This window comes from Alligator mississippiensis, chromosome 3 (genome assembly GCF_030867095.1).
Source record: "Alligator mississippiensis isolate rAllMis1 chromosome 3, rAllMis1, whole genome shotgun sequence".
Lineage (NCBI taxonomy): Eukaryota > Metazoa > Chordata > Crocodylia > Alligatoridae > Alligator > Alligator mississippiensis.
This window is the reverse complement of record NC_081826.1, coordinates 48,737,477-48,758,339: the sequence shown is the minus strand read 5'-3', so window position 1 is coordinate 48,758,339 and position 20,863 is coordinate 48,737,477. Positions and strand designations below refer to the sequence as shown.

Here is a 20,863-nt window from a genome sequence, read left to right as displayed (position 1 = left end):
ATGCCTGAAATATTCTTCTTTTGCCTAGTCTGAAGTTTCATATGTATGCCTAGTCTGAAGTTTCATATGTATGGCATGGATTGTGGGGTGTAATTTTGTTACTACTACACTTTCCTTCAGATCATTAAGGTCTTTTTCTCAAAGAAGAGAATATTTACATAAAACTCAAGTCTGATGAGCATTACACACAATAGTTTAACTTTCCCCAATCTGGGGGCTCCTTGATTTGTGGCATTTAAATTAAAAGGGACATTTTCAATCTTTCATGGAAGGTAGAAGGGAACCAAAGCCCATGCTCTCGTCTTGGCTCCAGCCCAAGAAACTTGTAGGAGGTAGCTATGGTCTGCTCTTCACGGTTCCCTGGTGCTTCTACTCTTCCCTGTTTAGGGGCATTGCTCCCAGTGGCATCATCCAATATTTCCCTATCTCAAGGTGCCACATCTTTTTTCCTAGGCTGTAGTCTTTTTTTTTTATGTAATCTGTTACAAATTAGCCCGTTAGCTGCATCTGAAGAACTAATTTGTCCATTATTTTCTGTCTGAGACCTCTGTATACTGATCCACAAAGCTAATATAGAGATCCCAACAAGACAAGTTAATAAATAGGTGGGTAATAAAGGTCTTCCATTTTAGGATGAAAGGGCAGTAGGAAACAGATGGAAGAGAAATCAGATAGGATCCTGGAAGCACAGTTTAGAAAAGAGGAAAGGAGCTTATTCCTTGACTTTCTCAGGCCCTCCCTCTTCTCTTACATAGTCATAAGACTAGAAAGAGACATTGGAGATGGACCAATAACCCAGAGATATTTAGGCTTTCATCCTCCAAATGCTCCCAATAATTTTATATGGACTTCTATACAAAGTGGTATTTGCTAGACCAGTAAAATACCTGTGCCATTGAACCTTTACTTTTTGGGGTTTGAATGGAATAAGATGGTGAAAAGACCTTGTACCATCACTCTGGACATAGTTAGCAGCACTGGCAGCGAATGTTGCTGAATCAGGCTTTGGTACAATTCACATATTATTTCTGTTCACCAGAAATAACAACCTTAAATTCTTTCAGGATTTGTGAAATCATCTAACATCCTAATCTTACCATATTTGATAGATGGTAAAAGCAAGGAATTCTTAGGGTGATATCTTTTATTGGACCAACTACATATTTGAGATAGCTTGTATTTGAAATCTCGCCTAATTCTCTCTCATAATTTCTGGACTAGTATGGCTACAAAATCACTTATGTTACCATTGATTATAAAGGGTTTATGGAAATATGGTAAAATATAGAATATTACAGTGGATGCAAAGCAGTCAGCTCACAAGGGAAAGGGTAGTTGAATTCCATGCAGTTTTCAGTGTTTTCTTTCCTTTGGTCTTGCATTGATAACACTTGATATGATACAGTTATTTTCACCCTGATGATTATGATAACTGATGCAAGACAAATACACATTGGATTGTTTCATATAAAATGAACATTTCACACATGAAAGTGCTTCTTCCAAGCATATATTAAAGTCTTCACCATCTGGCTGATTTCAATTCCAAATAGGCTATACAAAGATTTTCGTGCTGTCCAGATTTCAAATTTCAATCCACATTAAGCTCATTTTAGACTATTCCTTACAAAGTTTCTGTCATAGTGCTCATAATTAGTTACAAGGTACTTGAATGGGGAAAAATATTATCTTACTTTGTTATTTCTTCTACAACACGCTAAAAATATGGTTTCCTTTAATTGATGAAAATGGGGTCTGATTGTTCATTTGGCTGATATTGTACAACTAAAACAAAAGGAAAATGGCCAAATATGCTCTATTACAATGACCAGACACTAATACAGGGGCAGGCAAAGTATGGCACATGGGTCAGAGCCAGGCCATCAGGTCATTCTATCTGGCCCTTGGGGCCCCTCCAAAAAACTATTATTACTCGTCTGTGGCTGCCCCTCTGAAAGCTGGTGGGAGGCAGGCTTTCAGAGATTGCACACCTTTGGACTGGTCATGTGCCACTGGACTGGGCACTTCATTTGGGAGTCCCATGTGGAGCCACTGAGTGCGATGGCCATGAGGACAGCTGGTGAATACAGAAGTGAGCTCATGCCTGCAGGAGGGGGAGTAGGTGTGGGGTTTGTGAGTGGGAGTGGGCTCTCCTGCCATGGTGCACAGCTGCCACCACTGGTGGCAGAGTAGCAGGGAGTGGGCCCTTGGGGCATTCCTATCCCACTGCAGGCAGAGCCTCCCCAGTGATGCATGGCTCCAGCTGAATCCCAGAAGCTGCATGTGGGGCACAGAGCCTACCTGGCCTGGCCTGCTGGTGCATGCTTTTGGGCCAGACTAGGTTGGCTTCATGCCAGCACATGGGGCTCCTGGCATTGCAAGCAGAAGCCATAGACCATTGGGCTGGGCTGGACCAAGCCAGGCTGGCTTCATGCCTCCATATGGGGCTTCCAGCACTCCAACGGGGAGCCACACGTGGAGGCATGGAGCTGGCCTGGCCTGATGGTATGCGACTCCCCACAGCTCATGGTCTGCATGCCATCAGGCCAGGTTGTGTCCATGCCTTCACGTTTGCCTCCCCACTGAAGTGATGGAAGCCCCACATGGAGGCACGGACCCAGCCTGTCCTGATGGCATACAGTTCCCACCTGCAATGCCATGGGCACCTTGTGCTGGCATGGAGCCAACCTAGTCTGGTTTGAAGGTGTGCACCAGTGGGCCAGGCCAGGCTGGCTCCATGCCACCACATGCGTCTCCCAGAATTCAGCTTCAGCTAAATGTTGCAGCAGGGTCTACCTGCTGCTAGCCAGGAGCACCCTGAGGGCCTGCCTCCTGCTGCTGCTGCTGTTGCCCCTGGCAGCAGGGGCTATGCAACCTTTGTATGTGGTGGGGGTCCCAGACCCCCCCCCCCACAAATCCCAGACCCCCCACACCCTTTCACAAACTGCACTACCCCACAAATCCCACACAGCCCATACACAATATATAAGAGTAAGACTATATTTTGAGCTATTATGCAATCACCTCTATATACACTATGCAAACACATAAATCAGGTCAAAATATTTTTTTTAAATAAAATTAAAATATGTTATAGTAGATGTTTGATTTTTAGTATATATGTGGCAGGGGGGCCTCCCGGGGCCGAGCTCTGTGGCCCGCCCGCCTGTCACCGTGACAGCAGGCCTACTCAGGGCCGAGCTCTTCATGGCCCGCCCACCTGTCTCTGGGCAACCGCCCGCTCATCTCGCCCGCCACGCCTTTGATGATAATAAGTTCAATTAGGATGTTAATTAAGCGAGAGGCTGCCCTTCGACTGCCCCGATGCCCAGGGGCGCTCTGCGGCTCCGACCTCCCCTAATACCGCAGCCCAAGCCTCGCAGATGGCATCATGGTGTTCAACATCTCACCGGCCCCACACTGGGCCCCAGAATCTTCTATGCAAGACCCCACTATGGTCTTCTCTACTCAGGCAGCCACTCCGCCGTCATCTGGGCTACCTCGCCCCCCCGAAGCCTTGTTCCCCTCTCGGGTGTGGTTCCCCCGGAACCTTCGGCTACCTAGCCCTGGCCCACCTCAAGGCCAGTCGGGACCCCAGGCCCCCGGCTCTTGGGCGTCCCTTGCGGTGGGCCCCCGGCCCTTTTGACCCTCACTGGTCCTGGCCCCAGCATGGGCCAGTCGAGGGGACTCTCCCCTTCGGGCTGGGTCTTTCTAGCCACTCTCTACTCCTCGGGCCTCACCGTGCCACTACTCCCTTCCTCCTAGGAGCAACCGCGGCACCTCGCCCCCATCACTCCCACTCTCGGGGTCTGCCCTCTCTGGGCCCCTCACACCCACGGGCCCTCTCGGCCCTCATCACACGGGCCCTTTCGGCCCTCCAGTAAACACTAGGGTCACCCACCCGGTGGTGGTGGGAGCTAGGGGTTAAGGCGCCCCGACCCGCCTTTCACCGGGGTGATCACTGGCCTGGCATTTCCTGGGGGCTCCCACGCCACTGAGAGCCCCACCAGACCACCCACTCCCAGCAGGGTGCAGTTTCAGGTCATGCCCAGGACCAGGAGCCTCCTGCCAACCCCTTGCAGCTCCCCCTTACCTCCAGGCATTCACTGCAGCCCTAAGACCAGGCAATGTTACTGCCTGACCTCCTGCAGCCAAACTGCCTGGTTTATATAGGCCTCAAAATGGCTGCCCTAATCAGGCACCTGGACGCTGCCAGCTCCAGGCCCTTAAAGTGGCAGGAGCACCCTGTGCTCCACCTCAATATACTTTTTTTTTTTTTTTTTTCCTTGTTTCCAAGATGGCAAACCTCCCTTCCAAAAGGAGTACTTCTGGGGGTTAGGGGATAGAGGGACTTCTGGTGGCAAAGGTCAGGGGTTAGGGGGTGGGGTTTCTGATCCCAAGATGGTGATCAGGGGCTGGGCACCCTTGTGGCCCTCAACAGCTCATCAAAAGTCATTAAGCAGCCCTCCAGCTGAAATAATTGTCCACCCCTGTCCTAATACCTAGTGAGTCCCTAATAATGAAGAGCATTTTTTCCTCTTTAAAAATGTACTGATTGTTTATTGCTAAACTGTAAGTTATTGTGAGTGTTGATTACTATATTAATCAAAATTATCTCACTTCTTGTCTGTGTGTGTGTTTCCTGATACTTTGTATGCAAGCTCCTTGATACTGGAGCTATCTTGTTCAGTATCCAACACATGTCCTGATGCTTAATTAAGTCACTATTCCCATACAAATAATATATAAAAATGACTGAGTTTTATATGGATTACTTTATAATGCTATAAATATAGCTTTGGAGATAATCAGAATATCTTTCTGAGTCTATTTCAAGTGTTGAAACCTATAGAAAGAAAGAGGAAATATGTCTTGAATTTATACCTCAGTATACCCTTGGGAAAAGGTGGTGCCCTAGGCTGCTACCTCAATTTGATTTACTGTACTTAGTGTGAGACCTCCCAGTGTGAAGAAGGCCAGTGTAAAGTAATACAGTACTGAAGATCTTGCAAAACTGAAGACCTACTTCAGGTTTCAGAACAAGTGAAATCATGCTCTTATTGTGAGAATTCTGTACATTCTTACATGAAAAACAAAAAACATGGAGCCACTCAATTCTGCCAACTCAAATATTATAGGCATTTTGGAATAAAATTAAGATTAAGGAGAGAAACAATGACATTGATGGGTCTCTAAATCTGAAAAGGGAAGTTATTTGAAGAGGATGATGGTAAGGGCAATACTCCAATCTTGGACTATATGATCCAAAAAATCTCCAAAACCCCTCATTTTCACCAAAGTAGTAAATATTACAGGCCAGTGGTGTCAAAATTTCTGGTCCTGTGGGTTGAACCACTTGGCACGGGATTGCAATGCAGGCTAGATCCTGAACAGGGTCAATGTGTGGGGTCAATCTTCAGGTGTGACCCCATGCACTGGATCTGGTCACATGCTGGCCCAATCTCAGATCCAGCTGTACAGCAGCCTGACCCTGTGCACTGGATCTGGCTACACATTGTCTTGATCCCAGGTTCTAGTGCAGTGTATCATGAAAAGCTGCATTATCTGGTCCCATGAAGATTCTCACAAATTCACAGATCTGGCAGCTCAAGAGAGGTAATTAACACTGCCACCACTCCTGTGTCAGCAAATTTCCAGACCCGGGGAGAGCCCCACACAGCTCCATGGGTCAGATCTGGCTCATGGGCAGGAGATTGAGCACCACTATTACAGGCTACTCATTAAATAAATATTTCAAAAATTGGGTCTAATTTTTTCCTTCATGTGCAGTTTAGATACCCAATAACAATGGAGTTAATTCTGATTTATTCTGTATACATGGGAGGAGAATTAGGTCTAATATATTTTGCCTTGCTTCATCTTTAGGTGTTAGGTACAAATTTTGCAATTGTACACACATGTAGTTATGCCACTGATTTTGCTAGGAACCCTATCTATTTGGGCACGCATGATCACATGTGGGTATGCTTCTAAAGTTATAAAGTGGCTACTCCATTTTGATGATTTGTTTATTTTCATAATCCTTTGATTTGTTGCTCTTCCCTTACTATCATCCATTTTTTTTCCTCACTATGCAGTATGTTACCTTTGTTTTCAAGCAGCATCTCTAGTTTGGAGGTTGTCAGTTACCACCTTCTGTTGTCCTTGCTGTTATCCTTGTGCCGGGTGTTACTGATATGTTATAAGTGTTGAAATCTCAGGGACTGTGGTGCTGGCAAAAGTTGCAGCCAGGAAAGTCCAACACCAGTCTTGTCCTAAAGAATGACCACAGACTCAGTGTGTTCGCCAAGATTTGGCCAGGTTAATTGTTTACAACCACAGCTCAAACACATTTTGACCTAACCAGTAGGGTTGTGCAAAATTTTGCTGGCTTTTTCATTTCAATGCTGTTTTGACTCATCTTGAGCTTGAAACAGTGAAATCAAACTGAAACAAAAGGCTTTGAAACAACCTTAAAACAAAACAAAGGCAGTCAAAATGTTTCAAAAGTTTTGAAATGTTTGGAGTTTTGAAGCCAGATTGAGCCACTAACTTCCACATACCTGTTGAGGACAAGACCACCTAGGACACCATGGTTGCTGGGGTGGTCTGGTATCACCTCCAAAACATCTTGTGATGATTCTGGTCCTGCAGTGACTGGTGGGAACAGATCATCCTGGACACTTGGGATGACAAACAGTGGGTCCAAAACTTCTTCATGTGCTGTGTCACCTTCATGAACATCATTGCCCAAGTGGCTCCTCTCATTGCACACCAGGACATCAGTATTCAGTGCCTCCTCACTCTTGCGAAGTGGGTAGCCATTGCTATTTTGAAGTGGCTACCCCACCAGTTTCTGCTATATAACCAACCTGTGCAGCCTGGGCAGGTCCACAGCCAGAGAACCTGTCCAGGAGGTGTGTCTAGTCTTCCAGAATGTCCTAGCCAATTACTTCATCTGCCTCATCAACCCACAGGAAGTGGTTGGTGGCTTCTGCCACATGAGCTTCCCCAAATGTGATGGCAACCACATCCTCTTCCTCTGCATGCCCCAAGGTGCCTGGGCATTTATCAGCCACAAGGACTCCTCCTTTATCCTGCTGGATGACACTGACCATCAGGGCCACTTTACCCACATCTTTGCTGGCTGGGCAGGCAGTGCCCATGATGCCTGTATCTTTCACATTCTCCCCTCCCCCAGCTGATGGTGAACAGGTGCTATGCTCCAGGAGTCCCCAGTTTTGTCATCAGCACCATTCTCATCCCTCTCCTTATCATCAGGGACCTGGATTACTCCCTCTTTCCCTGGCTCACAAAGCCCTACATGGGGCAGCTGGACCACTAAAAGGAACACTTCAACTGCTGCCTGAGCAAATGCCACATGACTGTGGAATGTGCCTTTGACCACTTCAAAGCATGCTGGCAGGCTCTCAGCAAGCACCTCAGGGTAGAGGAAGAGAACCTGATATGCCTCAACATTGCTGCACATAGCCTCCATAACATCTGAAAGACCGGGGGGAGGTCTTCTGCAAAGCCTGTGCAGAGGAGAGGCAGTGCGCAGACCAGGATGGTGCACCAAACATGCATGGAGCAGGGAGGCTGGGGAGAGCGAGCACCCCAGTGGTCCTGGGAGCACTGGCCCCATGGACCAGCAGGGAGTCCAGGTCTGCAAAGACCTAGCTAACCAGTCGTGGCCCATGGGGACTGGGAGGACTCCCCAGATGGGTTGGGCTGCAGGACACTGAGTTCCTGAGTGCTTGCACCCTGGCACTGAGCAACCATCTTCTGCCCCAGGCTTTTCTGGCCCCACATCCCAGATGCTGCCACCCACAACCCTGGCTGCCTGGACACCACTTCCTATTTCCCCCCCCTCCCCCCGCCAAGGGGCACACTCCCTGATATGGGAGAATGTGGCATGAGGAAAAGACTTGCCTGAGTTTGCAATTTTGCAGTTGCCAAACTTTTTTTTGTTTTAATAAAACTTATTAAATGTTGCCTATGTCAGAACTTAGTCCCTCTGACTGACCATGACCTTTCCATTAGATAATAGGCAAATTTATTGATACACAGTGATGATAGAAAAGAAGCAATACAAACAATCAAGCAATTCTGTATATCTACCAAATCCTAGGGCTGTCATCAGAGTCAAAATACATTTGATCAGGACATAGTCTTCACTCTGCGGCTCTCTTTCTTAGGTGTCAGATGTCAGCAGTCTGGAGGTAGGATGCTGAGACCTGCCCCTGCCTCCTCTGGGGTGAATGAGATGGGCTACTGGTGTGTGCCCTCTGTCTATGATGGTCTTGGGGACCCTTCCCAGGGAACAGGGCTGGGGACTCCCTCTCAGGGAGGAGAAGGAGGGACGGGACAAAGGGAGGGACCCTTTGTTAGTCTCAAGTCTGTTTATGTATTCTCCTTCCCCCTTTATGATGCCTGATGACTCTTGATCCATGGCTATCACTGGTTGGTTGTCTCTCTGTGGTCACATGTCCATGTAGCCTTCTGGGCCTTCTAATTCGGTCTGTTCCCCCAAAACTGGGAGTTAGGCCCCCGTGATATGGGGCTTTGTTAGTTGGTGCCACATATCTCGTGTTATGGGACAGTATGGTATATGCTCCCAGTTCCCAGACTGTTTTTTAGACTATGTGTCCTTGTTGTGTTATACACCCTGTCTGTCTTGAAGTCTGTGATCTTGTGTTATGGGATGCCCTTTCCATTTTCAGGCTGTGTCCATACATTGACCTTATGTTAGACAGCCTGTCTGCTTCCAGGGCTGTGAGAAACTTTGTGTGCAAGACCCAAGCTTCTTAGAAATCAATTAACCCCTGCTATCTATCTTGAACCATTATAATACAGATATCTATACCTATAAGCCAATTCCCAAAAAGCAAACCTTTAAATACCATTTCTAAGCCAACAGTTGGAGCATGCTAATTAGCACACTTCACAAGTCTGCTCTGACACGTTGTAATTACAGTGCATCGCAACAGCCTCCAGCACATTGTCAGGCACCCAGGGTACCTGGGTTTGGCCTCTGAGGTGTGGTGTGGTGTATGGGTGTCATAATCGGGGTTCATGGTGCTGTGCTTGAGTGTAGGGGCATGGGGGTCCTGCTTGGGTGTGCAGGTACCAGGGTTGGGGTCTGTAGGGCTATACCTGAGCATGGGGTTTCTCCGATGCTCAGTGTTGGGGTCTCTGTATATGTCATTACATGCTTCACGGAGTGGTGGGAGTGTGGGGGCATGGCCTAGGGACTCCCATGCCCAGGTCCTGGGGCTCATGGAAGGGACACAGACTCCTTACTTCTTCCTCTGTCTACCTGCAGCTGACTGTAGGCTTAAGACTGGAGGTGGGGCCAGATAGAAGGGCTGTGTTGACTCAGCACTGGGACAGCCTGGAGGCAGGGCCTGCTGGGCACTCAGCTGGAGTAGCTGAGTGCAGGCCGAGTGCTAGTGCACCTTCTGCAAGGGAGGGATAGGGGGGCAAAGCAGGTTGAGATTCTGGAGGACAGTGATCTAACTTGAATCAATAGCTTTCAACCAGTTGATAACCCTTTGTGTTTGTGACAACTGTGTCCTTTATCTTAAATAACTGTTCTCCCTTCTGACATATATCCCTTTGAAGAGAACAGTTGTTCTCCCTCGAAGCTTTTTTTTACTGGATTAAACAAGCCAAGTTCTGGAAGTTTGGTCTCATATAAGACAGACTCCACATTCCCCTCATCATCCTAACAGCACTTTTCTGTATCTGTTTCAGTTTGAATTCAGCTTTTTTGATCACTGTACACAGTGTTTAAGATAAAATTTCGCTAGTGCCTTTTATAACAACATAATATTTCCCCATCTCCACTACAAATAATTTGCTGTATGCATTCTCCAGTTTGTGGGCTGCCTCACTTTGGCAGTTGTTTAGGATTAATACATCTGTGGGTTTTTTTCTGCCTCTGTCTTTTCCAAATGATGAACTCCCAGCTTATAAAAGAAAATTTTGTTAATAGACTCAAGATACATACCTTTGCATTTTGTAACATTAAATGTCATCCAGCTTCTATTATTCTAGCTCTTACAGTGATCCTGTCTCTTCGTTATAATTCTGATTCTCTATGCTAACAATGCCTCCCAGCTTTTTGTTGTCACTATATTTCATTAGCACATTCCTACTTTATGTACCCGTTACATAAACGAAATATTTAATGAGCATGTCTACACATGCTTTCATGCACGCCTAAACTTAATGAGTATTAGCCTAATGCATATTAAGGCACTTTAGTTGCATGTCTACATGTATACGCACTAAGGCACATTAATGTGGGTGTGTGGACTGACTTGGGACTCAAGTTAGTCCCAAGTCAATGGATGCACACCACACTAATGCGCATTAGCACATCTACATGTTCGCTAATGCGACTTAGCTATTTGCGCATAAATTTGATTCCTGCTTTATGAGCTATCACATTGAGGCTTAAATAGCTTAAAATCACTATGTTTAAGGTGCATTGAGGGTGCACATGTGCACCATTAATGCACCTTAAATTGGGCTAAGGCACATTAGATGTGCATGTGTAGACATATCCAATAAGGCTGTTCTCAAAAAAAGCTGGTTAAGGGAGCAAGAACTCCAACTTTAGATGGATTTTTCCCCTTTTTTGCATAACCCTTTAGCCCATTTCTTAGCCACTTTATAGTTGTTCTTCTAGTTTCAATCTTCTGTAGCATAAACAGCAATTTCCGTATGCCCTATATCTGACACTTTACCAAGGTCAACACAGATTAGAACTATCACTATTTCATGGTCTACAAACTCAGTTATTTTATGAAAGATATAAGATTAGTCTGACACAAACTCCCTTTGATAAACCTTTACTGCATTTTATCCTCTTTCCATTTACCTATGTGTGTTTTGTTAATTTTTTCCTGTAAAAATGTATTAAATAATATGATGTTAATCAATGATTTATAGACACAGTTTACTTTTAATTAAAGTGTAGGTTTATTTGTGGAAAGGAGGGTGGTGGTGGTGAAACTAGATTCATGTCATGGTGGGAGATGTAAGTTCAAAACTACTTTCTGCATGATTTAGAACTAGCATCTTTCAGAATAGTGTCCTGTAGGACTTTCTGAGATGTGTTTTACCCAATTCCTTTTTTGGAAATGCTCCAACTGACATTAAATATTTAAATAGTTCAAATAGGAGCAATTGAGTGATTTTTTTTTTTTTTGAGTGGGATACCCTGGGTCCAGACTCTGCTACATGTAATTATACAAAGTGGAACAATGTCAACAAGAGAGATTGAAAGTGTCCTCTGCCTTTGCCCCAGAACACCCAATTACCTGTTGGTTAGGACACTTCCTGGGATATGGGAAATATAAGTTTATGTTTCCTCAGACAGAGGAAGGGACTGATTCTGTTATCTGTAGTCACTGGACTGTTGAATAAAAACAGGATGACAACTTTCTTGGAGAGTTTCATGAATCTAGAGAGTTGCATGAATTTTCCTTTTGCAAAAACGAAACACATTGTATCAGGTCTCCTGAAGTGTTTCATGTTGAGCAAAATCAAATGCTGGAGTTGGGGTAAGGTAAAACTGAAAAAAAAAAACCTATGGCTCACTCTGAATGGGTTTTTCTAACTTCTGAACTGAAAAGTAAGTTATGCACGCTGATTTGATTCTGCTTCCTTAATAAGTTGTCTTGTTTTCAGAGAAGTGATACTTATTAGTTTAGATGATTGTATATGCTGAGGAACATGGATATTTCCTATTTTTTATGATGTGGAATCTGATTCATACAGACATATTTATAGGAGGGTATACATACTTATAAATATATACACATTGCTTTTATTATTTGCTCCTAGGAATATGTAGAGCAAAATTTAGCCCTGCCTATCTTTATTCCATCAAATAAAAAGAATATTTTTTCTTTAAATCAAGAGTAACCTAGCTTTTTTTCTGTTCTCACATGTCATTTACAGAGGAGTGTGTGATAAGTTTACAATCAGTTCAATTGATCTAATTATCATGAATGGTCTCAGTGAAGTAGTAAACAGGAAACCTTACCTCATACTAATTTACATGCTCCAGAACTTAGAAATTGTATGATTATATTTCACTGTATTGTTATTATGACTTGGGGAGAAGATAAAAAGACCTGATTTAAAATAATAAAGGTATATTATGAGAAACATTCATTATAATAGAATGCTAATGCATTATGTTTATATATGGGTCTTATCTTCTCCCAACTGTGATAAATGAAATTAATGACTTGCCATTTCTTTATAATAAACAAAATTACCAACTCTTAAAATAAAAAATAATTCTTATTTATTCTGCAGAGAGAAATGACCCATTGTATTTACTTACAGCTTTCTTGTAGAAGATGGTGAGAATCACGTGTAATAAGAAGGGACTATTATTTCCTTTGAAATAAACTGATTTACCAATTTTTAAGTCAAAAGTAATTTGTTTTTCTCCAGTATGTAATCAACAAATTTTAACTCAGCAAGAACAAAAATGTCTGTTCTGCCTCTGCTAACAGATGGGATGCTGGAAGACCTTGATTTAATGTATGTGATAACATTGAATAAGTTATGCTTTTGTTATTTTGCTAAATTGATTTTCATGTATTAGGCCTTTAGAAAACACTGCAGCCCTTGTTAATAAGTGGCCTCAGTTTTATTAGACTGTTGTTCTTCCCATAATAACATTGGTTTTCTTTGTTTCCCCATATAACCTTGGAACACACACAAAACACAGTTTAACTCAAACATACAATCAATATGCAATATTCTTAGATGTCAGTGTGTAAAATATACACGGCATAATTCTAAAGGTTTGAATTTTTGTCCTTTACTATTTTCCTGTTCGTATTGTGAAATTAACTGTTTAGAGCTTGTATTTGTTACACAATAATGGCATGGAATAGATTTCCAGAGTTAATATTGTAGATTAATATTGCTGTACATCAGGTGAAGTGCATAAAGCCTGAACAGTAGGGTTTTGTGGAAGAAGAATATGGAAGGTTTGATAAGTAAAAGGTGGAGGTCTTGGTTAATGAGAGGGACTGAAGCACTCCTTTTGTGGCACCTACTTCAGTCTATGAGTCAGAATAGAAAAAACTGCTGCCTTTCTGCATCATTTATGTGGAGTCTTGGCTTTGTATAAACTTATGTCACTAGAGGTAAATTTTACCCTTATTACCTGGGTGATGGTTGCTAAAGAAATTCTCTAACAAGGCAGAATCTGATTAAATAGCTACTATAATAATAGGGAATCTTATGAAATCATTGGGTGCTACAAAAGGCTTATAGAGATTCTTTATTAATACACTGTTAGAGGCATTGCAAGACTCCAAAGAGAGTCTAATGATATTGACTAAAGGCTGTTGTAAGGTAGCGTAGTGCTGTGGTTCTCCACAGCACATGTATGTACTGTGTTAGTAGAGCTATAAAAGATACAAGACATAGGGATGAAGAAATGCACGTTTTGTACATTTCAGGCTATTTGAATGTTATTTTAGAATTATGCACTTAATGGGAAAGATTATCTTACATATTCCCACTAATGAGAAGCTTTCCATTCTCAGTAGCTCTGCAGGAACACAACACTTGATTTAGCATTGCTGCCTTATCCAGTGACAAATTGAGGAAGTTTGCTGCTTATAACTGAAACTTATGTGACCTTAGGCAATAGCTGGAAAATTAAGAAATGGTTTACATTTTTCCTAAGGAGTATGAGTAACCTTCAGACCTGTAAATACCCAAAGTCCCTCACAGTTTTATAGGCAGACAGCTAGGAGACATTTTTTAAATCAGCACTTTTCAATTCCATTTATTAGATCTGTATAACTTAATTTGTGGCAAAAAGATGGAATTTGACGTTTTTCAGGTAAAATTTAGCAAGGAAATAATGTATTTGAATTAATTTTAAACTCCATCTATACAATGTATAATAGAGAACAGCTTTTTATGACCTTTTATTGTGCATTTTTCATAGTATGATGGGTTTGTCCATCAATTGTGTATATCAATACAATGAAATCAAGGCCTTGTACAAACATTCAGTTTCTCCTGGGAGAGTCTCTGATCTCCCAGAAGAAACCACAAGAGTATAGATGATCACACTTTTTATGCCAAAGTAAAAATGGCTTCTCCAAAAGAAAAATAACCTGGGAACAACAAAGGTTAAATCACTCCCAGGAAATTCTCTCCTGACACAACAAATATCTGTACATGCTCTGGCTTCTCTCAGAAGAGAATATAGTCTTCCAGCGTCACCTCCATAACTCCCCTTTCCCCACCTCTTGGGGAGACAGAGTGTCATTTGTTGGATTTTGCTGCTCCAGCCGGGAGCAGAACACACACATTGAGCTGCAGGGAAAGATGGGCTAACAGTGGGCAGTTTGGGTTAGCCTATCAGGTCATACTGGCATCTGGTGCCAGGAAGACTAAGGGAACCTGCAGAGCAGATGTGTCTACAAGGGCCCTACCCTGGTTGCACAGTGTCAGCACTGCAAGCTGTCCACTCTTCAGAGTCTCAGGAATCAAATGTCTGTACATGCAACTCTAGGTAAGTTTTTCTACCAGGGGAACAAACCTGGGAGAAATCTCCCAGATTATTTCAGTGTGCAGGTCTGGCACAATATTTTTTTCATTCATAGTCCATGCTGTTCAGTTTTATTTCAAGTGCTATCACATGTTTATCCATTTCACCCATTATTTTAGGAGGGAATTAACTTTAATATATTGCTTGCTAATTATCAGTCTTTCATCCCCCCCCCCCCCCACACACACACATGCACTTTTCTGCTGTGTGTGTCAGGGTGTTATTAAGCCTTTCCAGAGGCATTGGGTGTTGGGTACAGCCAAGGCTGGGGACTTCGACTGGGGTGTACCAGTGCTTTTGCTAGGAACAAAGCTGGAGGTTCCTGGCTAGAGGACCTTGCCCCTCCGCTCAGAGTTAGAGTGATCACCATATTAGAATTTTAGCCTTCAGTTGTCATAAATCTTTGTACTGAACTAATGCAAGGTAACCTCAGTTAACAGAATGTGTGCTGACCTTGCTTTGCCCTTGTCAAGAGTAAGAGCTACAGTGCGGTCAGTACCAGTGCAATTGCCAAAAATTGATTGCTGATGTAGTGCTTATTTCCAAGGGTAAAGTCCATATGCTCTACACTTTCCGCTTCTCTTTCCCCACCTCATTCTAATCATCAGTTCACCATAAATTTTCAAAAATAGCATTCAGTAAGTTCTCTGGCTAATCTTCTTTAAAACAATGCATCTGAATTATTATTGCTAGGTTGTTTAAATTTAGTGCTTTTGTCCCCAGTTATACTGAGTTGCTTTTCTGAACCACTAGCTCTAGATCTTCATTACTTCATTTTGTTCACTTCTGCACAGAAAAGCAGAGAAGATGGTTTCATTGATATTGTGACTTTTACCTTTGGCCATTTCCAACTGATGCTGCTCACAGCAGGGAGAAATTTGTAGCTACTTAGAAAGGCAAAGGAGAAGCAAGCTTCGCTAGCATGCAGAATAAGGTTCATAGAAATCCTGACTCAATCCTGCATATCTTAAAGCATCTGCACTGAGGGTTTCATCCAAAGTCCATTGAATTTGATGGGAGTCTTTCCACTGATTGCAGTGGGCTTTGGATCAGGACCAGAGTTCATACCATTCCCAGTGCTGTCCTAGATCCTAGATCTTTTTCATGTCTGGTCTCCTTCTGCTCAGATACCCAATTCAGTTTCTTTTGTTCTGTATTTCACCATTTCCCCCATTTTAATGCAACTAGGGTGAGGTGACTGAGGCAACTGCCCCACTGCTACTGCACAGTTGTGCCAGTGGCAGGGCAGCAGCTGAAAGTCTCCATTATTTCCATGCCTCCTGCTGTCCCAGGTGCCCAGCTGCTTTATTATACCTCTGCCCCATCCTTATTAAATTGTCTAATTATTCCATTTGCAGTGTCTATTTTTAACATCTTAGATTGATTTTCAAACTTCCATCAATGCTTTGGAAAGTTGGTGCAGTAACAGTTCATGCACTTGGATGAAAACAGCATTTTGTCATAAAAAAGGATTAAAATATTCCAAGCAGCTCTACTCAGAATATTATGCCAGTGCAACCATTTTGATTCTTCTTGGAGAGTTATACAGAAATATAAATTAATTTGTTATGGAAAAGCTCATCAGTGGGTGGAATTCTGTATTATTAGTTGCCTAGTTTTTGTTTTGAGATTTAATATAGAAAATGAAGTTTCATATAGTAAATATGTAAAAATAAAATAAAAGTGAGAGGGAGTAAAACATAAAAACAAGTCTTTGAAAATCTTTGAAGCCAATGTTTCAGTTGATCCAAGTTGGATTGTTTCTGCATTGTGAAAATTTAGAATTATTTATCCTAATACAAAGGAGGAAACAAGTTTGAGATCTTGAAAATGGTAAAATATATATTTGTATCATTCAAGTAAGTGGTATGACTATGAATATTCAGAAAGGACAGAGCTTCCATTTTCTATAACCACTTCTTACAGTAGGAAAAATATTAAATCATCCAATTTGATCCTTTTTAGGTAAGGTTTCTCACTTTGTCCTCATTTTCCATGTCCTCCACTGTGTGCTGAAGCAGCAGCACTTTAATATAATTGATCCAAGAAGACAGAATGATGCCATGCTCAGTTAAAGTGTTTTCTAGATCAGTGATTCAAATCCCCATGTCTGAGTTTTATCTGAGAGAATCCATTTTATTGGTGATTATTTATAATGACTCCTCAATGAAGTGAGGGTTTTATGAAGCAGGTCTATACTTGTAGTCATCACTGGTTTTAAAATCCTGAAATATTTCACAATTCAAACACAAGTGGAAGCATCAAGCCAACTACACTTCTTTGCCTTCAAAATATTTCCAAGTCTTGAAAATGCCCCCTTTCATTAAATTATTGTCATACTTTTAAATTGTAATCTATTCCTCTACCACCAAGAGCAACCTACCAAAACATGATGAATGTGTTAGAAAGCTTAAAACAGAGCTATTTTAAAAAATCTCCATGATTTGTCTAATCCTTCTTCAAGTGCACCCCTTTCCTCCATTACCTTACATGTAGCTATTGGCCTCTTGTCCTGGCTGGAGAGTCTTTTGCATGTTGTTTCTGCCTAAGGGCTTTCTGACAATTGGCTATTGATCAATCAAATATATTCTGCAGACATCACACAATAACACAGTCAAAATCTTTTTAGTGATGCCAGAAAACAACACAGTGTTTCTTCTTTAATGTGAATTTTCCTTTCCCCACTACTAATCAGTAATGCCTATTTGTGCTGTGCAGCAGAGCCCACAAAATTGGTGAATGTAAGTTGGTCATCGAGGAGAGGAAAAAAAAGATTAGTGACACGCTAGTAGGAAAAAATCTTCATTTTGGAAAAATAGATGATTTCATACAGAACTCCCTGATATGAAGCTCCCACCAATGGATATGCATCATTTACAATCTCTTTATAGGGTGGGGCACACATCCCTACCAGTACACCAAAGCAGATTCTTCCAAGAAATGTCCTGCTTTTGAGATTTTCTTTTCTTTTTTCTTGAATTCACACATCATATTTTCAAAGTGAGGCAGATTGCTTGGCTGATAGAATCTTTGACAGGATGCAGCTGGTGATGCTAGTATTAGCGTATTGAAAAGTGCAGCCAGCCCTCCCTGAATGATGATCCAGTCATTTCTTTTCTTTGCTATTTTGTATCCTCTGGCATCAGTAATGATTGAAACAGTTGACCGACTGAGCCAGTGCTTCAGGGCATAAAATAACAAAGGGGAAAAAATCATGAGAGTAAGTGATGGTTAGCTATAGTATACAAAAAACAGCCATATGTGTCCACAATGACCTAACTATGGATACATAATTTGATTAACTTGCATCACAATTTTATTAAAATATGCATCAAATCCATGACAAGTACCCAGATACAGGGTGAATTTTTCAGTTCATTGAATATGCTAGTAAGCTGCTTCTACAGTCAACTACAAATGGTGGGCCTGATCCATTAAGGGACTGAGTATGCAGTAATACAGTGGTGCTCAGCCTTCCAGAACTGGGGCTGAATGAGTGGCACAGGGCCAATACGAGGTCTAGATCCTGCAGATGGAGTCAGTCTATGGGCCTAATCTAGAGTGGGGTCAGCACAACGGTGGTATCCAGTGCTCAGGGCCATGTCATCTGTCCTGTAGAGCTCCCCATGGGTGTAGAAAAATGGCAACAGGGGAGCAGTGAAAGCATTAATTGCCAGAGTTATGAAAGCTGCAGAAATTAACACTGCCACTGCTCCTCTTCCACCAAGTTTCCAGACCCATTGGGAGCCATACAGGCAAAATAACAGGCCAGAGATGGAGCACCATTGCAAAAAGACATCCTGAGCATCTTCAGTTCATAGTGAAGCTGTCAGCAGCAAAGGGTGCTAAATGCTTTATAGAATCATAGAAAGTTAGGGTTGGAAGGGACCTCAGGAAGTCATCTAGTCCAGCTCCCTGCTCAAAGTAGAACCATCTCCAATTAGATCATCCCAGCCAAAGCTTTGTCTAGCCGGGGTTTGAAAGCCTCCAAGGATGGAGCTTCCACCACCTCTCTGGGTAACCTGTTTCAGTGTTTTACTACCTTCCTAGTGAGAAAATTCTTCCCAGTATCTAACCTAAACTTCCCTTGCTGCAACTTGAGACCATTGCTCCTTGTTCTGTCATCTGCCGCTATTGAGAACAGTCTAGCTCCATCCTCTTTTGAACACTGCTTCAGGTAGTTGACAGCTGCTATTAAATCCCCTATCAGTCTTCTCTTCTTTAAAATGAATAAGCCTAGTTCCCTCAGGCTTTCCTCATATGTCATGTCCTCCAGCCCTCTCACCATATTTGTTGTCCTCTGCTGGACTCTCTACAATTTGTCCACATTCTTTCCGTAGTGGGGGCCCCAGAACTGAACACAGTAATGCACATGTAGCCTCACCGGTGCTGAATGGAGGGGACACACCTACTGGCAACACACCTACCAATGCAGCCCAGTATGTTGTTAGCCTTCTTAGCAACAAGGGCACACTGCTGGCTCATATTCAGCTTATTGTCCACTGTAACTCCAAGGTCCCTTTCTACAGAGCTGCTGCCCAGCCAGTCAGCCTCCAGCCTGTACTGGTACATGGGATTGTTCTGTCCTAAATGCAGGACGTTTCACTTGTCTTTGTTGAATCTCATAAGATTTCTTTTGGCCCAATCCTCCAATTTGTCTAGTCACTCTGAATCCTAGCTCTGCTCTCCAGCATATCTACTACTCCCCCCAGCTTGTTGTCGTCTGCAAACTTACTTTTCATTCCATCCAGGAAGAGCACACACCAACTGCTGAAACTTCCTTAGCCTGACGAAGGGTTTTTGAACCCAAAAGCTTGCTTAATAACTATTCTCCAACTATTTGGGTTGGTCTAATAAAAGATATCAAATTCACCCAAGGAACCTTGTCTGCCTATGTCCTTAGACCAACACGGCTACAACCTAAACCCCTGCAACTTACTGAGAGTGCACTCTGTGCCATCTTCCAGGTCATTGATGAAGACATTGAACAAAACTGGCCCCAGGACTGACCTCTGGGGCGCTCCACTTGGTACTGGCTACAAACTAGACATCAAGCCATTGATTACTACTCTCTGAGCCCAGTTTTCAATCCACCTTACAGTCCATTCATCATTAGCTTGCCTGTGAGAATGCTGTGGGAGACCGTATCAAAAGACTTGCTAAAATCAAGGTACACCACATACAGTGGTCTTCCCACACCCATAGAGCCAGTCCCCTTGTTATAAAAGGATATCAGGTTGGTCAGGCATGACTTGCCCCTGGTGAATCCATGCTGACTGTTCGTAATCACCTTTTTCTTCTCCAAGTGCTTCAAAATGGATTCTGTGAGGATCTGCTCCATGATTTTTCCAGGGACTGAGGTGAGTCTGGCTGTTCTGTAGTTCCCTGGCTCCTTCTTTTTCCCTTTCTGAAAAATGGGCACTATGTTTGCCCTTTTCCAATCACCCAGGAACTCTGCCAATCTGCATGAGTTTTCAAAGATGATAGTCAGTGGCTCTGCAATAACAACAGCCAACTCCCTCAGCACCCTCTGGTGCATCCCATCTGGCCCCATGGACTTGCACACACACAGATTTTTTAAGTAGTTCCTAACCTGTTCTTTCACCGCTGAGGGCCACTTACCTCCTCCCCAGACTGTGCTGCCTGGTGCAGTAGTCTGGGAGCTGAACTTGCCTGTGAAGACTGAGGTGAAATAGCCATTGGGCACTTCAGCCTTTTCTGCATCCTCTGTCACAAGGGTGCCTCCCCCATTCAGTCAGGGACCCACACTTTCCCTGATCCTCTTGCTACCGACGTACTTGTAGAAACCATTCTTGTTCCCTTTCACATCCTGTGCTAGCTGCAAGTCCAATTGTGCTTTGGCCTTCCTGCCTTCATCCTTGCATGGCCAGACAATGCTCTTATATTCTTCCCTAGTTATTAGTTCAAGTTTCCACTTCTTATAGGCTTCCTTTTTGTGATTTATTTTACTGAAGAGTTCCCTGCTAAGCCAAGTTGGTCTTCTGCCATTCTTGCTAGTCTTCCTGAACATGGGGAGCATTTGGCCTCACACTCTCAGTAAGGCTTCTTAGAAATACAGCCAGATCTCCTTTCCCTCTAGGACTGGCTTTCTGGGGATCCTGCCCATGAGTTCCTTAAGTGTGTGAATGTTTGCTTTTCTGAAACCCAGGGTCCTTACTCTGCTGCTCTTCATCCTTCCTTTCCTCAGGATCCTGAACTCTTATCATCTCATGGTCACTGCTGCCCAAGTTAACATCC

The 20,863-nt window shown here is 43.1% G+C and overlaps 1 protein-coding gene across 1 annotated transcript in view; it reads left to right on the top strand.

Moving 5' to 3' along the window:
- Positions 1–20,863, top strand: part of CNBD1 (cyclic nucleotide binding domain containing 1) — a 295,769-nt gene that overhangs the window by 235,082 nt on the left and 39,824 nt on the right. The gene's annotated exons all lie outside the window — the stretch shown is intronic.